Below are 14476 nucleotides of genomic sequence, written 5' to 3'. Positions count from 1 at the left end.
TATCAGATTTCTTTTAGCACCCATGTGGATGACCTCGCACTTTTCTTTGTTTAGTGCTAATTGCCACTTTTCGCACCATACAGAAATTCTCTCTAGATCATTTTTGTAATTGGAATTGATCATCCGAGGATTTTACTAGACGGTAAATTACGGCGTCATCTGCAAACAATCTAAGGGGGCTGCTCAGATTATCACCTAGATCATTTATGTAAATCAGGAACAGCAGAGCCTATGACACTACCTTGCAGAATGCCAGATATCACTTCTGTTCTACTCGATGATTTACCGTCTATCATGAATACAGTCACACAACTGAGACGATACTCCATATGCACGCAATTTGATTAACAGTCGCATGTGAGGAACGGTATCAAAAGCCTTCTGGAAATCTAGGAATATGGACTCGATCTGAGATCCCTTGTCGGCATTCATTACTTCATGGGAATAAAGAGCTATCTGTGTTGCACAAGAACGATATTTTCTGAATCCGTGTTGGTTATGTATCAATAAGCCATTTTCTTCACTTCAACGTGATTCATAATGTTCGAGTACAGTATATGCTCCAAAATCCTGCGGCAAATTGAGGACAGTGATATGGGTCTGTAGTTCAATGGGTTATTCCTATTTCCTTTCTTGAATATTGGTGTGACCTGTGCTACTTTCCAGTCTTTAGGAACAGACCTTTCGTCAAGTGAGCGGTTGTATATGATTTCTAAGAAGGGCGCTATTGTGTCTGCATACTCGGAAAGGAACCTGGTTGGTATACCATCTGGATTGGAAGACTTGCCTTTGTTAAGTGATTTGAGTTGTTTCGCAACACCTAAGATATGGCTCAAATGGCTCTGAGCACTATGGGACTTAACATCTGGGGTCATCAGTCCCCTAGAACTTAGAACTACTTAAACCTAACTAATCTAAGGAAAGCACACACATCCATGCCCGAGGCAGGATTCGAACCTGCGACCGTAGCGGTCGCACGGTTCCACACTGAAGCGCCTAGAACCGCTCGGCCACCAACGGCCGATGCCCCTAAGATATCTACTTTTATGTCACTCATGCTAACAGCTGCTCTGGTTTCGAATTCTGGAATATTTACTTCGTCTTCTTTCGTGAAGGAATTACGGTAAACTGTTTTTAGTAACTCCGCTTTAGTGGCACCATCGTCGGTAACATTTCCATCGCTATCACGCAGTGATGGTATTGAATGTTTTTTGCCACTGGTGTTCTTTACATACGACCAGAGTCTCTTTGAGTTTCCTACCATATTTTGAGACAATTGTTTCCCTGTGGAAACTATTAAAAGCATCTCGCATTAACGTCCGCACTAAATTTCGAGCTTCCGTGAAACTTAGCTTGTCTTGGGGATTTTGCGTTCTTAGCACGGGAGATAGTTCCACAAACTTGTCAGCCACTTTCCTCTCATTTCCTCGTCGCTCCTTATCATGGACGTTCTCGTATCCTGAAAAGAATATCTATTCCACCCCCTAACTATCCATTATATTGCTCTGCATGAATAACTAGCAACCACTCTTGTACATCGTAAATTGAAGTTGCATATATTCGTAGCCGGAAGACGACCTCTCCGGGAGCAATGTCAGGAAGCCTAGTACGCTGCAGAGTTACTAAAAATGATTCACAAAAGATTTGTTTTCTCTTCTGCTTACTCTGCATGAAATGAAGAACTTTGCTTGCGAGCTGAAGACTTTAATATTTCGGAGAAAAAAGGCAGTGTTGGTTGTAAGCAGACGAAACATTAAGTCTCTGTGGATTGTTTCAGCGGGCATAATTCGCTAAGAAACCCTGTTACGCAATAATGAATGAGCAGAGACCAGGCCTGCAGAGATGATATGTGCGCGGAGAGAGGAAGCGGCCTTATCGAATGAGGTCTGACGCAAAGGCACCCACGCCTAGCCAAGTACGCAGCCCATATTTTTAGAAATCAAAAGAGTTGGCCAGTATTACCGCTGTAGTAAAGTAGTACGTGCTGTTGAAAGAAAGGTACACACGCAAACGGAATGGTATTTGTGACACCTACAAGCTGATGAGATTATATCACGCTTTTAGCGTACAAAATTGATAAAAGTGTGATGTAGATCGAAACACATTTAGAACTGGCTAGATTTGTTTCTCTGGCATAAGTTAATCCGATAATGTTAGCCCTCTTACTCTTCTGAACAGAGGTTCTTTTTCCCTCTTCCAAGCGTACTCAGTTTAGTCTTTTTGAAGATAACATTAACAGTTAATCATTAAAACCTGCTGAACAGTGAAACATTTTCCTCTTATGATGTATACTTCTTCGTAATTCAGAAATGCAGAATTAACATCCCTATAGCATAAAAAATGAAGATAACACCAACCAAGACCCCAAGGTCGTTATGGTGACTTCAAAACGAAAATGAGCAAAAGTACAATTAGTAAGATTGTGGGTCGATATTAGGCTTGGCAAGAGAAATCACTGGGGTAAGAGGTTGCTAGACTTCTTTCAGGAATGAAATTTTTGTGTAGGCAAAACGTAGATCAGGTTCCTCAACTGGCGTGCCGCGATTGTCAACTGTGCAGCATACTTCTGGTCCTACTGTAACTTATGTAAGCGAAAATTATAGTTACCTTCAGCATGCACGAAAACATTCTCTACACCATAAACACAGTGCTAAATATTTCCAGTATAATTACGATATAAATTAATTTCCAGGTACTGGACATGAAACCATTATTTCTCGCGTTTTGCAAGTGGTCATTTTTATTACTTAGCTACCAAAGCACTTTGTCTGTCTGACATATTCTCAGTCTCACATGAATTTACCCAAAATTCTCTGCTTCCGTTGTTCAGCGCCAAGGAACTGCTGTCTTCAGTTTGAATACTATAATTCACTGTCTTCCACTCAACCCTTCCTCCGTTCTGATATTTCTAAATTACTGTTGAGCTGAACGCTGGCATGTGTGAGTGATCTAATTGTTCAAGTAGTGCACCAGCGAAATGCGGCAGATCTGGGTCCGAACCAGAGTCTGGCACAATTTTTCAGTGGTCACGATATGCTTTTATCAATATGATATTTGAAAAAATTAGTTTTACTTGGCAGGGAGATGAACCCGTGTCTTATTTGCCAAGGCGTTTCAGACATAAATCAATGCAAACTAATCACTTAACACATTTAGGAATCAATTATTCTTATGGCTCCTGGAATATACGAAATTCGCTCGGAATTACTGAAATCCTTGAGAGGACGAGCATTAAGAAAATTATTCCACTTCGTGTGCAAGGTATATGAGACAGCGGAAAAACTTAATGGCTTCCATCAGTTTAATACGTCGTGGCCTAAAGTACTGACACGGATTATTTACAGAATAATGGAAAAAGCAGGCAGAAGCCGCTCTTAGAGAAGATCAGCGGGGTTCCGTAGAAATGAATGAACACGCGAGCAATACTGACCCTACAACTGAGCTTGGAAGATACGTCTAAGAAAGGCAGAGCTACATTTATAGCATTTGGAGATTTAGAGATGGCTTTTGAGATGAGGACTGGACTATGAAGTTTTGAAGTTAGCGGGGATAAGATATTGGGAGCGAAAGGTTATTTACAGCTTCTACAGAAATGTGACTACAGTATAAGAGTCGAAGAACATAGAGGTGTAGTCATAGTTGATAAGGATGTTTTTCAATCTGTACATTGAGCAAGCTGTGAACTAAATCTAGGAGAAATTTGGAAAGGAAGAAGAAATAAAAAAATTCAGGTTTGCTGATGACCTTGTAATTCTGTCGGAAATGGCAAAAGACTTGGAAGAGCAGTTGAACAGAATCGATAGTGTTAAGAAAAGAAATTAGAAGATTAACACCAATAAAAGTAAAACAAAGATAATGGAATGTAGTCGAATTAAATCACGTGAGGATGAGAGAATTAGATTAGGAAATGACACAATTAAAATAGTAGATTAGTTTTACTATTGGACAGAAAAACAAATGACGATGGCCGAAGTGGAGAGGATATAAAATGTGAACTGGTAATGGCAGGAAAAGCATTTCTGAAGAATAGGAATTTCTTATCATCCAATACAACGACGGAATAAAAAACACAACACCAAGGAGTTGTGCGACATAAACGGAAGTTGGTACGCATTTTTCTACGCCTGAAAGATTATGCCTATTCAAATTTCGCGCCAGCCGCGGAACAATGGTGCTAGAAGTGCCTCTATCAGGACGTAAATCAGGTTCGCCTTAAACACACGCTGTAACTGTGTAGTGATCTTTGAGACTGGACGCTGTGAGTCAATGTTAATCAAAATACCTTAAGGCGACAAAGACTCACTACGTTTGAACGATGTCGTGTAGCGGGACTACGAGAAGTTGGATGATCCTTCTGCGATATTTCAGAAAGACTTGGCAGGAATGTAGCCACTGTACATGATTGCTGAAAGCTGTGATCACGAGAATATACGGACGCAAAGTGACCAGACCGGATGGCAGCGTGGCAATACCGAGAGAGAACACCGTGTTCGACGTATGGTTCAAATGGCTCTGAATACTATGGGACTTAACATATGAGGTCATCAGTCCCCTAGAACTTAGAACTACTTAAACCTAACTAACCTAAGGACATCACACACATCCATGCCCGAGACAGGATTCGAACCTGCGACCGCAACGGTCGCGAGGTTCCAGACTGTAGCGCCTAAAACCGCTCGGCCACTCCGGCCGGCGTTCGACGTATGGCTGTGGCGCATCATTCTGCAGCTGCAGCAGAAATTTGAGCAGCGGCTGGCACCACAGTGTCACAACGAATTTTTACAAATTGGTTACTTCAAGGACAGCTCGGAACCAGACACCCTGTAGCGTGCATTCTACTGACCTCAGCCGGCCGGTGTGGACGAGTGGTTCGAGGCGCTTCAGTCTGGAACCGCGCGACCGCTATGGTCTCAGGTTCGAATCCTGCCTCGGGCATGGATGTGTGTGATGTCCTTAGGTTAGTTAGGTTTAAGTAGTTCTAGGGGACTGATGACCTCAGATGTTAAGTCCCATAGTACTCAGAGCCATTTGAACCATTTGAACCAACTGACCCCAAACCACCACCATTTGCGAATTCAATGGCGTCAAGCGAGAACTCACTGGAGGACAGGGTGGAGGTCTGCTGTGTTTTTTGGTGAAAGCTGGTTCTGACTCGGTGCCAGTGATGGCTGTGTCGTGGTTAGACTGAGACCAGTTGTTGACCTGCACCCACCTTTGGACGGTAACCTGTGGTGGGTCCTATTCAAGGTTGACTGATTTACATTCGATAACATCAAAAGGGAAGAATTTTGATATCCACTACCGACAAGAGGATGCACATTGATACTGTGGCGCAAGGGTTACCGAACGCTAATTTACTTTGGCCCTCGTAAATATACTAATGAGGTGCCTAATTTCTCATAAATACAATTGCTAAAGAAATTAGGTGGTAACCCCTCCAAAACATGCGGGTTGGGAAAGAAGTTAACATACGATCACAAAGCAAAACAACATTGTGCTAAGCTATAACAAATAGAATTATTTTCGTAAGGACAAATTTAAAACTTGGAGCTTGACGCATAATATTGCAGTGGCAGATTGTACAAAAATTACGAACATGAGCAATGATTGCTGCTGGTTTGCTAACAATACATGCTTGTATTCCTATTTTGACTACAGAACAGCTGCTGTGGACTCTACTGTGACTGAAAGGCCGTTAATACTAAGTAGAATCGTCTAACTCAAAACGGTGATTGATCACACATAGAAAAGACGAGGCTTGGCATGCAAACCGAGAGGCTCTGACTGCAGTTACTGCAGATGGCAACAGGGTAGCAAATGGTGGTAATAACGTAGTTCAGGATTCCCTGTCGCCCGATTCTGCGATAATTTACCGAAGCCACAGGCGTATCACATGAGTCCTATGGGCGTATGGAACGATGTCGAAGCTGATAGAGTCGTCAGCTGCCCAGTGTCCCATCCGTCGTACTCTGGAGCGGAGCACGATTTATTCGCGGCCGCGTGAAAAATTTATTTTCGACGCGCGTCCGGACGGGTAGAATTCTGCGTGAATCTCTCAGTGGATACGGAAGAGAGAAAACGACTTTACTCTACGATCATCTAGAAGCGAGCACCCGATTTCCTACCTTTCGCGCCACAACACGGACACATGCCTTGTTGCTCTCGAAAATTGCCAGTTCTGGCACATCAACAAAGCCGGCATCAATCATGACCTCAAAACAGATACTCTCTGTTCCCACTACAAAAATGGAAAAACGCCCTCCACCATTTTCAAGGCGTCCTGCCAACACCAAAAGACGACTCTGAGCGTGGACAGAAGTCACAGCCCGCCCACTAATCACACGGCCTGTCAAGTCCGCCCACGGGACAACTCAAGCATGTGGTGCAATGACCGAACATGTAAATTTGCAGGTCTGTGTGCCGCGCCTCTCCTGTGGCTGCCTTGCAGAGCCAAAGGGCAATTTCTGCGAATTCTGACACACGAAGCAATGCGGGCACCGCAACCCTGCGCTCTGCCGAGACGAGCGGTTCTAGGCGCTACAGTCTGGAACCGCGCGACAGCTACGGTCGCAGGTTCGAATCCTGCCTCGGGCATCGATGTGTGTGATGTCTTTAGGTTAGTTAGGTTCAAGTAGTTCCAAGTTGTAGGGGACTGATGATCTCAGATCTTAAGTCCCATAGCGCTCAGAACCATTTGAACCACTCTGCCGTATAGCAACAGAACACGGCTCCTAGCAAAACAGAGGGCGGCGACTTAAAAGAAGAACTATGACTGTGAGGGCCTTCCACCATTTTCACGTATTGTTCTCGTTTCCCTCCAGGAATCCCCGACTCACCACATTCATACGACCCCTGGCCACGTTGTCTCGGTCGAATGCAGCCGCCGTTTACAGCGAGCGAAACGTAGTATTAGGAAAGGAAATTCATCCACTCACTGAGGAAACTCCCCAGACATGCATGTTACACCAATCATCGATTCGTTTCTTGTATTCCTTAACAGAAGTAATATGACAATATGTGAATTATCACCTATTTGTATGTTGAACTACACTACCGGCCATTAAAATTTCTACACCACGAAAATGACGTGCTACAGACGCGAAATTTAACTGACTGGAAGAAAATGCTGTGATATGCAAATGATTAGCTTTTCAGAGCATTCACACAAGGTTGGCGCCGGTGGCTACACCTACAACGTGCTGACATGAGGAAAGTTTGTAACCGATATCTCATACACAAACAGCAGCTGACCAGCGTTGCCTGGTGAAACGCTGTTGTGATGCCTCGTCTAAGGAGGAGAAATGCGTACCATCACGTTTCCAACATTGATAAAGGTCGGATTGTAGCCTATCGCGGTGCGTTTTATCGTATCGCGACATTGCTGCTCGCGTTGGTCGAGATCCAATAACTGTTAGCAGAATATGGAATCGGTGGGATTCAGGAGGGTAATACGGAACGCCATGCTGGATCCCAACGGCCTCATTTCACTAGAAGTCGAGAAGTCAGGCATCTTATCCGCACGGCTGTAAGGGATCGTGCAGCCACGTCTCGATCCTTAAGTCAACAGATGGGGACATTTGCATGACAACAACCATCTGCACGAACAGTCCGACGACGTTTGTAGCAGCACGGACTATCAGCTCGGAGACCATGGCTGCGGTTACCCTCGACTCTGCATCACAGACAGGAGCGCCTGCGATTGTGTACTCGACGACGAACCTGGGTGCACGCATGGCAAAACGTCCATTTTTTCGGATGAATCCAGGTTCTGTTTACAGCATCATGATGGTCGCATCCGTGTTTGGCGACATCGCGGTAAACGAACATTGGAAGCGTGTATTCGTCATCGCAATACTGGCGTATCATCCGGCGTGATGATATGGGGTGCCATTGCTTACACCTCTCGGTCACCTCACCTTCGCATTGACGGTACTTTGAACAGTGGACGTTACATTTCAGATGTGTTTCGGCCTGTGGCTCTAGCCTTCATTCGATCACTGCGAAACCCTACATTTCAGCAGGATAATGCACGACCGCAGGTTTCAGGTCCTGTACGGGCCTTTCTGGATACAGAAAATGCTCGACTGCCCTGGCCAACACATTCTCCAGATCTCTCAATAATTGAAAAAGATTGGTCAATGGTGGCCGAGCAAATGGCTCGTCACAATACGCCACTCGCTACTCTTGATGAACTGTGGTATCGTGTTGAAGCTGTATGGGCATCTGTACCTGTACACGCCATCCAAGTTCTGTTTGACTCAATGACCAGGCGTATCAAGGCCATTATTACGGCCAGAAGTCGTTGTTCTGGGTACTGATTTCTCAGGATCTATGCATCCAAATTGCTTGAAATTGTAATCACGTGTCAGCTCTAGTATAATATATTTGTCCAATGAATACCCGTTTATCATCTGCATTCCTTCTTGGTGTAGCAATTTTAATGGCCAGTAGTGTACTAAAAGAAAAAAAACAAATGAACGGGAAAGGACTTGATGGGCCTTCCAACGAGAGTGGAGGGGTCAGAAAGGCCTATCACCTTCCAACCCGTCTGCCTGCTAGACACTCAGGACTTACATCTGGAGTTTTGGTCTGGGGTGCGATTTCGTATGACAGCAGGAGCACCCTCGTTTTTATCCCATCCATCCTGACTGCAACATTGTACATCAGTCTGGCGATTCGACCTGTCGTGCTGCCACTCACGAACAGCATTCCAGCCGGTGTTTCCCAACAGGATAACACTAGCCTACACACCCCTGTTGTAACCCAACATGCTCCACAAACTGTCGACATGTTGCCTTGGCCTGCTCGATCACCAGATCTGTCTCCAATCGAGCACATATGCGACATCACCGGACGACAACTCCAGCTTCATCCACAAACAGCATTAGCTATCCCTGTACTGACTGCCCAAGTGCAGTAGGCGTGGAACTCCATCCAACAAACTGACATCCAGCACCTGTATGACACAATGAATGCTCGTTTGCATGCTTGCATCCAATCGCATTTGCAATGGCTTATCTCGCACTTACATTAACCTGTGGTCTTGCAGTCACTCAAATATCTTACCTGGATAAATGTATCCCCAAAATTTCACTACCCTACATTAATTATACATCTACTGGAGTGTCATTTGACGTATATACACTGAAATGCCAAAGAAACTGGTATAGGCATAAGTATTCAAATACAGAGCTATGTAAACAGGTAAAATACGACATTGCAGTTGGCAAAGCCTATATAAGACAACAACTATCAGGGGCAGTTGTTCGATCAGTTACTGCTGCTAGAATGGCAGGTTATCAATATTTAAGTGAGTTTGAACGTGGTGTCACAGTTGGCGCACGAGCGATGGGACATAGCAAAACCGAGGTAGCGATGACGTGGAGATTTTCCCGTACGTCCATTTCACGGTTGTACCGTGAATATCAGGAATCCGGTAAAACATCAAATCTCCGACATCGCTGCAGCCAGAAAAAGATCCTGTAAGAACGGTACCAACGACCACTGAAGAGAATCGTTCAACATGACAGAGGTGCAACCCTTTCGCAAACTGCTGCAGATTTCAATGCAGGGCCATCAACAAGTGTCAGCGTGCGAAACATTCAACGAAACATCATCGATATGGGCTTTCGGAGCCGAAGGCCCACTCATATACCCTTGATGACTGCACGACACAGAGATTTATACCTCGCCTGGATCTGTCAACACCGACATTGGGCTTTTGATGACTAGAGACACGTTGCCTGGTCGTACGAGTCTCGTTTTAAAATTGTATCGAGCGGATGGACGTGTACCGGTGTGCAGACAACCACACGAATCCATGGACCCTGCATGTTAGCAGGGGACTGTTCAAGCTTCTGGGGTCCTTGTAATGGTGTGGGGCGTGTGCAGTTGGAGTGAAATGAGACTTCTGATACGTCTGGATACGACTCTGACAGATTACACGTACGTAAGCATCCTGTCTGATCACCTGCAGCCATTCACGTCAATAGTGCATTCCGATGCACTTGGGCAGCAGGACAATGCCACACCCCTCACGTTCAGAATTGATGCAGAATGGCTCTAGGAACACTCTTCTGATTTTAAACACTTCCGCTGGCCACCAAATTCCCCAGACGTGAACATTATTGAGCATGTCTGGGATGTCTTGCAACGTTCTATTCAGAAGAGATCTCCGCCGTCTCGTACCCTTACGGATTTATGGGCAGCCCAGCAGGATTGATGGTGTCACTTCCCTCCAGCACTACTTCAGACATCAGTCGAGTCTATACCACGTCGTCTTGCGGCACTTCTATGTGCTCGCAGGGGCCCTACACGATGATAGGCAGGTATACCAGTTTCTTTGGCTCTTCAGTTTACGTACATTGTATATAATATAAATATTTATTACCATATGGCGTCCCAGTAGGTATATATAAACACTCGCGAAGTTTAATGCAACGTTGTGTCAACGTTTCAGAGGAGTCAATGAAGAGCTTCCGGAGAATTAAGATTTTGAAGAAACGAACATTTACATTTTTATTTACATACATACTCGTATTTCATTTCAACCCTCAATTGTGAAATGTAGTGTTTTACTAATTTTTACTCTATTAAGTGGGACACATTAGCTCTAGTGACCATCTATGTTAATGACAGATGTTACAATGTGAAACTTTAAATGATTACTTGTGGTGTCACCGCCAGACACCACACTTGCTAGGTGGTAGCCTTTAAATCGGCCGCGGTCCATTAGTATACGCCGGACCCGCGTATCGCCACTGTCAGTGATAGCAGACCGAGCGCCACCACACGGCAGGCCTAGAGAGATGTACTAGCACTCGCCACAGTTGTACAGCCGACGTAGTTCACTGACCAATACGCTCTCATTTGCCGAGACGATAGTTAGCATAGCCTTCAGCTAAGTCATTGCCTACGACCTAGCAAGGCGCCATAGCTTTGATAATTAATATTGTGAAGCATGTATCATCAAGAGCGATGTTCTGCAAATGTGGATTAAAGTTAAGTATTACAGCAACTGCGTCCATTTTCTAAGTTCTCATTTCCTTTTAACTGTTCCAGGCCTCACGCCAATCTGCGTGAGCTTAACGCGTGCCTTTCGGCTTCCTCTCGTTGTGACTTGGCTGTCGTGCTAAGTCACAACATTACTTATTGTTACCAACTAGTAACGTAGAGGTTCCTCAGCGCCGGACTCCATCGTACGTTTCTGCCCATCCAGTCGGCAGCAGACACTCCACAGCATGTAAGGGTAAGGACACTCGAGGTAAGCGAAACTTTCAGGCTACATTGTCGAAAGTAACTTATCACACCACTGATAACTTAAATAATACGTTTACAGACAAAACTATTGATACCAAATTATCCATACGCACTGATCCGTATCGTTCTTGTGTAGATGCGTTAGGTGATATTGCTTATTAACCCAATCTTCGACATATTTTCACGGGCCGTGAACTAATGTGAGAGTTCACACCTCCTATGAGAGTCTTATTAAGGTAATGAGATACCGAGGAACCCTTCATCGGCTGATAATACGAGATGTACGGCCCCGCGTAATATCCGGGCTGGAGGTAGGGGGCGGTCCCAAAGGGAAGTAGGGGCCTGGGCCGTGGGAACGTCCAGCCAACTCCAGCGGGCTCCGCCCTGGAGTGCAGGGGTGGCGAGACGACGGGCGCCCGCCACTCAGCGCTAATGCGGCGTCTCGATTGTAATTTGTGGGTGCAGCCTGATTAAGAGATTTGCAGCGCTTAGCAGTAGCAACACGTACGCAGCAGCAGCAGTTACTCTTGCACCTCACACAAGGCAGCAAGGTAGCAATGCTGGAGGAAAGACAACTGCCTTCGTCAGAGAAAAAATAGATCGACTGCATCTATCCCCTTTATAGACTGGAGGCCGTTAATATTGCAACACTAGGAAGAGTAGCGAATAACAAAGATTTACTAAGCTGTTTTGTCAGTAGATGATATGAGGGTTCTGTTAATGTTTTACACTGCCAAAAGCATGAATAATCGCTTTTTGCTGTGTGGTCCTCTTCGAGACGTGAGGGGAGAAAGTGAATGAGGTTCTGGAAGCTACCGACTGGGATGTGGAGCCAGGGGCGGACTCCAGAGCCGTGCGGCCGACTCCAGAGCCGTGGACAGCTATGCTAGGTTTTTCGGCTGAGGATACATGGCACGCACAGTCCGATCTACGTGGTCCCACAGATTCTTGATTCGGTCTAAATCCGGGGCGTTGGTGGCCATGGAAGTACTGTAAACTCATCCTAGTGCTAAAAAATCCTTTCTTTCGGGAGTGCTAGTTTTGCAAGTTTCGCACGAGAGCTTCTGATAAGTTTGGAGGGTAGGAGACGAGGTACTGGCAGACGTAAAGCTGTGAGGTCGGGGCGTGAGTTGTGCATGGGTAGCTCAGACGGTGGAGCACTTGCCCGCGAAAGGCAAAGGTCCCGAGTTCGAGTTTCTGTCCGGCATACTGTTTTAATCTGCCAGGAAGTTTCATATCAGCGCACACTCCGCTGCAGAGAGAAAATCTCATTCTGGAAACATCCCCCAGGCTGTGGCTAAGCCATTCTTCGCAATATCCTTTCTTTCAGGAGAGGTAATTCTGCAAGTTTCGCAGGAGAGCTTCTGGTAAGTTGGAAGGTAGGAGACGAGGTACTGGCAGAAGTAAAGCTGTGAGGTCGGGGCGTGAGTCATGCATGGGTAGCTCAGATGGTAGAGCACTTGCCCGCGAAAGGCAAAGGTCCCGAGTTCCGCTCTCGGTCCGGCACACACTTTAATCTGCCAGGAAGTTTCATATCAGCGCACACTCCACTGCAGAGTGAAAATCTCATTCTGGAATCATCCCAGTGCTCTTTGAACCATGCATGGACACTGCGAGTTTTGTACCACATGGTCGCGCGGAATTAGCCAAGCGGTCTAGGGCGCTGCAGTCATGGACTGTGTGGCTGGTCCCGGCGGAGGTTGGAGTCCTCCTTCGGGCATGGGTGTGTGTGTTTGTCCTTAGGATAAATTAGGTTAAGTAGTGTTTAAGCTTAGGGACTGATGACCTTAGCAGTTAAGTCCCATAAGATTTCACACACATCTGAACATTTTTTGTACCACATGCAGTGCCCTGCTGGTAGGTACCATCATGTCGAAGAGATACAAAATGCATGAAGGGGTTGAAATGGTCCCCAAGGATGAAGACAGACTTTTGTTTATCAATGCCAACGGCCTTCCCGCAGCGGTAACACGGGTTTCCGTTAGAGCACAGAAGTTCAGCGCTGTAGGGCTTGGCTAGTACCTGGATGGGTCACCGTCCGGGTCTGCCGAGTGCTGTTGGCAAGCGGGGTGCACTCAGCCTTTGTGAAGCCAATTGAAGAGCTACTAGACAGAGAAGTAGCAACACCGGTCACGAAAACTGACAAAGGCCTGGAGAGCGGTGTGTTGACCACATGCCCCTCCGTATCCCCATCCAGTGACGCCTGAGGACTGAGGATGACATGGTGGGCGTTCGGTGCCGTTGTGCCTTCGAGGCCTGTTCGGTCGGTGTTTGTTTTTTTGTGTGTTGATCAAGTGTGAGCTTCAGAATAATGAGGTCAGCCAGGGAATGCCACGAAAAAATTTCCGAGACCATAAAGTTCCCTCCTTCAGCCTGGACTCTTCCAACGATTGTTGCCGGTTGTTTGCTTTCAGACGTTCCATGCCGTGCACGCCAAAGGCCATCTATTATGGAGCATAAAACGTGATTCATCGGAAAAGGCCACCTGACGCCACTCAGTGGACGTCCAGTTGCGGTACTGGAGTGCAAATTTCAGCCTTTGTCGCCGCTGAACAGCACTCAGTACGAGTGCGTGAACCAGGCACCTGTTGCGGAGGCCCACTTGCGGGAACGTTCACTGAATGGTCGTTGAGGAGACACTGCTGGTAGCCCCTTCGTTCATCTGAACGGTAAGTTGCTGAACAGTTGCACGTCTATTCGTCCGTACACATTTCCGCAGCTGTCTTTTTTTTTTTTTTCTTTATTGATTTTCAATTCCCCCCGAAGGGGGCGGGCTGGCAGCAGCTTAGTACGCTGCTCTACAGCCTACAGACTTTTTTAAAAAAACAGAAGAAGAAAGAAACAAGAAAAACAGGCGATAAAACGGTGAGTTAAAGTGTAAAATGGCGGAAAAATGCGGAAAGTTAAAACAGAAAGCAAAAGGGGGTTGGCAATGTTGATAAAATATACACAGGAATCAGACAAGTAAAATAGTAGACACACAATTAAAAAACATGGCGACAGTCTGGTTTTTGTTCACAAGAAATAAAAAATCACACCCAGCGACAGTATGATGGCCGTTCGCAACAATTCCTAAAAGACACAACACGGAACACTCACTGTAAAAACACACACTGTAAAACACTGCATGAAAAGGGCGGCACAAAGATGACACTCCCGAGCCAAAGGCAGATGGGGGGGGGGGACCTGGAGGAGGGGGAAAAACAAGGAGGGAGGG

General features: G+C 45.9%; 1 pseudogene; it reads left to right on the top strand.

Annotated features, from left to right (window-relative positions):
- The first annotated feature begins 13203 nt into the window (after positions 1–13203).
- Positions 13204–13322, top strand: LOC126483020 (5S ribosomal RNA; annotated as a pseudogene).
- The last annotated feature ends 1154 nt before the right edge of the window (positions 13323–14476 follow it).

Source organism: Schistocerca serialis, chromosome 5 (assembly GCF_023864345.2).
Source record: "Schistocerca serialis cubense isolate TAMUIC-IGC-003099 chromosome 5, iqSchSeri2.2, whole genome shotgun sequence".
Lineage (NCBI taxonomy): Eukaryota > Metazoa > Arthropoda > Insecta > Orthoptera > Acrididae > Schistocerca > Schistocerca serialis.
The sequence above is the reverse complement of the archived record's forward strand: the minus strand, read 5'-3'. Positions and strand labels throughout refer to the sequence as shown.